The sequence below is a fragment of the Clupea harengus genome, chromosome 24 (assembly GCF_900700415.2).
Source record: "Clupea harengus chromosome 24, Ch_v2.0.2, whole genome shotgun sequence".
Classification (NCBI taxonomy): Eukaryota; Metazoa; Chordata; class Actinopteri; order Clupeiformes; family Clupeidae; genus Clupea; species Clupea harengus.
Genome location: NC_045175.1, coordinates 15,115,999 through 15,124,389, shown reverse-complemented (window position 1 = coordinate 15,124,389; position 8,391 = coordinate 15,115,999).

The window sequence follows — 8,391 nt, the reverse complement described above, 5'->3', positions numbered from 1 at the left end:
CGTTCCATATCAGTGCGCACTCAAAATATACTACCTTAGTTAGGAAAAAATGGCAGACCAAATCTCCGTAGATCATCGTATTTGTACCTAAAAGTTTTAAGTTTTACTTTTTTTTGCTTAGATTTTTAGAAAGTTACCGAGAAATAGACACTGTACAATAAAAAAAAAACATTATTGTAACTGAAAAATATGTCTAAGAGGATTTGCGAGGTGTATTAGCCACCTATCAAAGGTTAGCATGCTACTAGCCGTTAGCGATTAGCAATTCCTCTGTGTTTTTGCAAAGCATCTGCCCCAACTTTCTTTTCCCGACATTTACATTTATCTTGTACATAATCCATCCCCATAAACCGGAGATTTCAAGAGTAGAGATGCCTTTCAATATGCAGTTGCAGGATGGGTGAACGTCACCAAGATATTGCATTTGGAGACAAAAACGATATGTATGAGATCACAGGACATGTATCCTGGATCTTATCAAAGCTAACCGTTCTTGAGCAATCAAGAGTGCCAATATGGGCTAACGAGTTGTAGCCAAATCCCAAAGAGCTAAACAGCTCGCTAGTTATTAGCACTCTAGCTCGCTCAGGGGAGTTTAGCTCTAATAAGACACAGCAATTATTCACGATTGTATCAATTGTATCTAGGTTTTCTCTGGCGACTGTTGTCGCATCCATCAGCACAACATATCCCGGGCATTTTGAACTTTCTGTGGGTTGTGACCGTAAACAGCTCGCTAGCTATTACCACTTTAGCTTGCTCAGGAGAGTATAGGCTAACAAACGTGATGTTCCCAATGCTGTTTGTCTGTTGCATAGCAACAGCCACACATTCGGGGACTATTTTCTCTAGAGTCTAGGCTACTGAAATGCAGTGGCGGTTGGTGAATTTTCGGGGAGGGCGCAGTTGGACGGCGCGGTTAAAATAGCACTCCACAATAAGAAAAGAGTTTGAGTAGAATATTAAAAAAAACAAAGCTTTATTTCAAGAACACACAGTGCTCAACACTATCCAATAAGAACCATCAACAAACTGTAACTTTGGGCATGAGAGGTTCAGAGCAGAATGGTTTCAGAGGTTTACAGAATAAAACAGGTGCCCACACCCTCACATGAGAGGTTTAGAGCACAAGAGATTCAGAAAGAGGTATCACATTTTACATTGGGTGTTTGACAAGAGTAGGCCCCACTACTTGTAAAGAAATGTAGCCCTCCTCTCTTTCAAGTTGGCAAATCTCACTAACTATTCCCTCACAACAGCCAGCATACAGTCAAGAAGTTCATAAACAGTTGCGCTCTCGAGATGCTCTTTCAGTGCACTGTCAAGTGAGGCACCGACGTCCACCAAGCCACGGAATATCCCTGGGTTATCCGAGTTCTCGCTCTCATCATGACCACGCAGGGCCAACTCAAATGCACCACAGAACTTCACACAGTCTATTATTCTTGAGAGAATGTGTCTGTTTTTCCTTACTTCTTCATTGTGTTTTCGAATGCCAATTCGGTACCCTTGGTCGAGCTGCTCTGCTATACTCAGTCTTCCAAAGAGGCTTAGCTTCAGGCTGTTAGTTAGATGGCTGCGGCAAGATTCGTGCTTCTTACATTTATCGTTGAAGTGCTTTAGATCCCTCATCCCCGTTGCAGTCCATATTGTTTCAGTCCCAGGACTTTAGAACAACAGGCAGGGGGAACAAAAAAAACGCATCACTCACTGAACAACCAGCTAACCAGCTCCGGTTAGCATACAGGCTTGAGGAGAAGCTACGGGTGTACGTCCTCCCGCGGTCGATGCTCTGCTGCTGCATTTTTAAATCCGGACGTTCGGGTCCCATGTCTGTCAGTCTCTTCTTATCGACATCTGATCGTCGCTTGAAAGGTGTTTCACGAAGAGATTCCACAGAGTTTTCAGTCGCCGTACTCACAGAATTAAAGTCTCTGCTAGCTATGTTGCTCACGTAGATACGTGAGATTTATATGGGATGTGAGGGAATGATAAAGGTCTCTGATTCGACGAATAGTCCAGTCGCGTTGAAATAAGAAACGATGTCATTGGTTAGGGCGCAAAATTTTGCGCCCCAGGATCGAACTTCCATCCGCCAATGAGAAGCTGTCCTTGCTCAAATGTTTCAGAAAAGTATGAGAGCTCCCATTGACTTCCATTTGGCCGGCGCCCCTCCAGGGAGGAGGGGCTTATCTCAGTGATAACGAATGGCAATATATTATATTTGGTCACAAGTGGTTGTTGACAGGGGCTTACGGTCTCCCACACACATTCAACGCGTTAACACAGTACATTTCTTATTTTAATTGTTTGGTATATAATGTTTTTTTTTTTTTTTATCTCAAAATTTTAGGAGGGGCGGCGCCCTTGCGCCCTGTATTGACGCACCGCCACTGCTGAAATGCGATACACAACGTTTGGTGGCTATTACAACTATTTCGTGCTGAAAGGCAGCTTACTATTTAGTTACTATTTATAATGTTGCTGGCAACCGTATTATAAAAGCAATAAGGTACTCGAGGCAGTACTGTATCGTCAATAATGTACTGTGCAAGGGTTTGCCGGCCCTCCGCTTCGCGTCGGGCCTAACAACACCCTTGAACAGTACATTATTGACGATACAGTACGGCCTCTCGTACCTTATTGCTTAAATAACCATCTCTTAATACCATACCAAATCATCTGCTAAATGCCATATCATAACCATAACTACCATAACAATAACATGAAACTAATGTTCTAAAGTATCAAAAAAGCAGTAATCTCAAGTACTCATGTAGTTCCATAACAGCCCTTTGACCTCTGGTCACATTACATCCACTCATTTGATTCAGAACACTGATGAATGGGAACTAGCATCTACATCTGTGTGTGTGTGTGTGTGTGTGTGTGTGTGTGTGTGTGTGTGTGTGTGTGCGTGTGTGCGTGCGTGCGTGGATAGGGTGTATACACTGGTGAATGGCAACTAATATCAATCACAGAAATGTTATCTCTAAGTATTAATGTGTATGTGTAATGCCAGGTCCTTATGTCTTCCATTAGTGTGCGTGCGTGTGTGTGTGTGTATGTGTGTAGCTAGTGATATGTAAAGCTGCATATGGATAAAGTGTATATGCTGATGAATGGCATCTAATATTAATCACAGAAGTGTTGTCTGTAAGTATTAATCTGCATGTGCTGTCTCGCTCTCACACATGTATATATTCACACACACACACACGCACACACACACGCACACACACACACCACTGTCTACATGAACTAAAGACTTAAAGCACCGGAGTTATGTAAACTGTGCAAAAATAGAGGATACAGCAACACATAATATGTGCATTTTGCAATGCTTCAAGTTGTGTGTGTTTTTTAGGTCATTGTACTTTGAGTGACAAATGAGTCTTCCTGAGAGAACATTTGGTAAAGTTACGGCAGCATGAGTCACTTTTTGGGTGAAGGGTGAAGTGTTTTGGTGGTCGTAGTGTATTTTGCACCAAAGGTTAACTGATACTCTGAGGTGTGTTTCTGTAAAGTCTACTGTGTGAAGTGTTTGGAAAACTTGTACATGGTATTGAGACATGAGTGAAAATTATTGGAAAAAACTGTAAATCAGTTTTGTAGAATTTAATGCTCAAGCTTCACAGACAATGTGGTCTGAAACAGCGCAGACACAGCGGTGAGCATTGTATGTTATATAATGTTAAACTTATGCACCTTGAAATTATTTAATTTAGGTTATAAAAAGTACAAAAGGTTAATGGAGGGTGATATAACTTGACTTTACTATTTTAAATCACAAAGTAATTAGCAATAATAAGTACACAGTTAATGCATTCATGCATTATAATTCCTTTACCTTTAGCTATAATTTCTCTTTACAGATCATCAACTTCAAGACGAAAAACGTAAGTATTACATTTACAATAATTCTTTGGTAGAGGCTTTTCAGTGTCTTTACAGTTCCTTTACTTGAGAGGCAAGCCATTCATCTACTTAATTAAGTGAAATATGATAGGCTAGACAATGAATCTGATTTCCAATAACCATATATTAGAGGCTTTTATCTGAAGAGTCTAACAACTAAAATATGACATAATTAGCAGATATATAACAGCAGGCAAAGTGCCGTTAAGAAATATAATCCTTCATTTTCTCCAGACTCAAAGCCAGATAGCTGAAAGTGTGTAGAAGAATGTTTGGAAGAGAAGAAAGTTATTGGGAGTGTGTGTGTGGGGGGGTACTTGTTGTGATGGATGGTGATATTTACCCAGTAATAGAAGAATTTGCTCAGATACTCCTAAAAAAAGACAATGGGCCTCATTCTCGAACGCAGTTAAGAAGAATTTAAGAGGAATTTAAGAGAAATTTAAGAGGAATTGGATTTAGGACAACATTTGGCATTCATGAAAGTTTTCTCATCTGGGATTTGCTCTGAACTTCAGAAGACTTTCCGAACTCGAAATAGCAGTCGTAACTCGGCCAGAGTTTTCTCAAATGCGATTCCTTAAAAAACCACAAGATGGCCCCGTGGGCCATCTTGTGGTTTTTTGAGGAATCGCATTTAAGAAAACTCTCCGTGTTAATGCATTTGTGAGAAATCGTTGGTGATTGCGTTCACATCAACTACAGATCCTCGGATTAAAGTATCATTAACAATTACGTTTCACATGTAGGCCTATACTCATGATTCTACGAGGCACCGTGATGTCATAAAATAAATAAAAGGACTACACCGGAATGCTGCGCTCGTCTAGTGAGCGTCGTTTGGCACTGCCGTCTGTGCAAGTACGGCAATCCAGAATTTTCAAGTAGTTCCATGTTGGTGGAACGAACTGCCTAGCACTACCAGAGCAGGCGCGTCCCTCTCTACCTTTAAGAAGCTTTTGAAGACCCAACTCTTCAGAGAGCACCTCCCTTCCTAACTGGCACTTCGACTAGTGCTTAACTTGCACTTATAGCAGTTACATTCCTGCACTTCGTTTTTATTTCCTATTTCGTTTTTCTATTTCTTATGTAAAGTAGTATTTATTGTTACACTAGGTCTCTATTGCTCGTAGCTTGACTGTTCTATCCCTTGTACGTTGCTTTGGACAAAAGTGTCTGCTAAATGACTAAATGTAATGTACACGAAACCGCTTTGACATGACTCGTTTACGAGTTGCTTTCGTGTAGATTCGGTCGATTCCGACTGCACACGTCACTATGGTTGCGTGCCCTTATAAGGAGCTGGCAGGGCGTGTATGTATGCAAATTCAGGAGCACGAGAACGCGCTTTCAATTTAAGAAAACTCTTCCGGGGGAGCACAGCCCAGAAAACTTCTGCTGCGTAGGACCGCATTTTCAAGCGTGCATGAATTTGGCGGATGTCTTTTGCTTACGTTGTTTTTCCGAAGCCCGTAAGAAACATTTCAGAAGAAACTTCAGAAAATGTTCGAGAATGAGGGCCAATGTTTTCAGAAAATATTTTGGGGCTTGTGCCACACCACTGCCCATAGACATAGAGACTAACCATTTTCCTCCTCTAACTTGGCACTGTGATCACACAGATCACACACAGCCTATGTTGGCCTTCACATAGCCACACACACGGAGAGAAAACTCAAACTTTTTGCTTCACCTAGTCTGACCTGTGTTCACGACAATGCACACATTTGGACAGGGAACTATGGAGACAGAACAAAGAAAATTTAAGTTATGTACCTTTAACTGATTTAATTTAGGTTTAAGAAAGTGTATATGGTCAATGGAAGGTGAAATGACTTAACTATACTATTGCTATATGGGCCATTCTACCGAATTGGTCCAAAGTGTGGTCCCACAACAAGAAAAACTATTTACAAAACAATTAAGTATTCAGACATAGATATTTACTAAGAATATGTTATGGTCTATTTATGGTCTATTTAAACCCAAGACATAAGATAGGGATAAGCTAAATATATACAAAATCGTCTCGGTTACTTACGTAACCTCGGTTCCTTAAGCAGGAACCAGATATAACAGTATGGTACATGACGTCAGTCATGGGGTACAAATCGAAGCATTTATCTATTCACGCCTGAAAGGCCGCGAGATCTGTCAGCGCGTGCTCCTGGCCCCGCCTGCCAGGAGTGCTATAATATCATTACGCGCCCTCAGATCTGCCTTGGAAAGAAACTGAGCAAGACAATCAATCCAAGGTAACACTGTACACGCCAACTTTGTTATATCTGGTTCCTGCTTAAGGAACCGAGGTTACGTAAGTAACCGAGACGTTCCTTATCGCAGTTCACTGCGATATAACAGTATGGGACCCTATACATTCCCGCGTGATAATACAGTGGCAGCCAATTACACACACCAGCTTTACTGAAGCCTTTGCCCTCATAGAGGTTCATACGGCCGCTGGCGGTGAACATATTAACAGGGCAACCTTTGTCATAGGCGGCAAGGATCGCGATCCTGCGCCTGTAGGAAACCACCCTGGAGTGTTTCATGTGCAACAAACATGTAGACACCGATGAACACACTTATCATATACATCGTTCTCAGGTCAGGGGATTCAGAGATCGCTTGCCTGCAGAACACCATGAATTTAACAGGGCCACCTTTATCATAGGCGACAGGGATCCGTGATCCTGCGCCCGTAGGAAAACCCTGGGATGTTTCATGTGCAACATAACATGTAGACACTAATGAACACACTTATCATATATATCGTTCTCAGGCCAAGGGATTCAGAGATCGCTTGCCCGCAGAACGCTATGAAGAAAACTAGGTTCAGCCACATCTAACATATAGAATCTAATGAAAGTGTGGCGAGAACTCCAGCTTGCAGCTTAGCAAATATCTTCCACTGAGACGCCCTTTAGTAAGGCCCAGGAAGACGAGACCCCTCGCGTAGAGTGCGCATGCAACTTCTCCGGGGGATCTAAAGACAAGCTCTTATAAGACAACACGATAGCCTCTACTATCCAACGGGAGAGGCTCGGTTTTGATAGAGGTCTGCCTTTTGCGTGTGCACCGAAGCACACGAATAGCTGATCTGACTGTCTGAAAGCTCTAGTGCGCTCTGCGTAACAGCGGAGAGCGCGCACTGGACAGAGTTTATTCAAACGTTCCTCCTCTGCTGACGCAAAAGGAGGAGGTGAGAAAACTGCTAATTCAATCACCTGATTGCAGAATGGGGTTACCACCACTTTAGGTGTGTAAGCAGCATTAGGTCGCATAACCACTCTGTCACCAGCGATCGAGAACTGAAGGCACGATGGACTGACTGACAGGGCTTGCATGTCACCAACGCGTTTTGCTGACGTTAACGCCAGCAGCAGCGCGGTCTTTAAAGAGACAAACTTTATGTCCACTGTCTCCAGGGGCTCGAACGGAGGCCCTGTGAGAGCACGTAACACCACTAGCAGATCCCAAGAGGGTATGAGGTGTCTCTCTGGCACCCTGAGCCGTCTCACCCCCGCCATAAAGCGTGACGCTAGCGGGTGACTGCCAGGAGAACCGCCATTAATGCCTGCGTGGCAGGCTGAAATGGCAGCCATGTACACTTTGAGAGTAGAAGCCGCCTTCCCCTCATCAAACAACTGCTGTAGGAATTCTAGAATAACGCCCAGCGCGCAGTTAATGGGGTCGTGCTGACGCGCAGCACACCACCGCTCAAAACTGCGCCACTTCAGCGTATACAGAGCCCGTGTTGATACAGCTCGGGCACTCTGTATTGTAGCCACCACCGCGTCCGACAAGCCTGACGCTATGAGCCTGCACCTTTCAGGTGCCAGGCTCTGAGACGCCACCACTCCGGATGGGGGTGCCACACTGTCCTGTGCGCCTGCGTTAGGAGGTCTCTCCGTAGAGGCAGCTCCCAAGGCTGCTGCACTGACATATTGACCAGATCTGCCGCCCACGGCTGGTTGGGCCAGTGGGGGGCTATCAATATCAATTCCCTGCCCTCTTCCGCAATCCTGCGCAGCACCTGCTTTAGGAGCGGGATCGGGGGAAAAGCATATAGGGGTAGAGCTGGCCACTGGTGGCCCAGCGCGTCTATGCCTAGTGGGGGATCGTCGCCCCCTAGCGAGAACCAGAGCAAGCAGCAGGTGTTCTGCCTGTTCGCGAACAGGTCCACCTGCGCCTTGAAAAAACGCACCCAGATCTGACCTATCACTTGTGGGTGAAGGCACCAGTCTGCTGCTCGAGGATCGCCCCTCGATAACAGGTCCGCACCGTAGTTGAGGTGACCTGGTATATGAACTGCCCTGAGGGGCAGGACGTGCCTCGCTGCCCACAGGAGCAGGCGAGTCGCCCAATGGTGTAATGACGGGGAGCGCACTCCGCCCTGGCGATTTATATACGCCAAGGTCGCAGTGTTGTCCGTCCTCACTAGTACATGCTGACCACTCAGCCTGGGCAGAA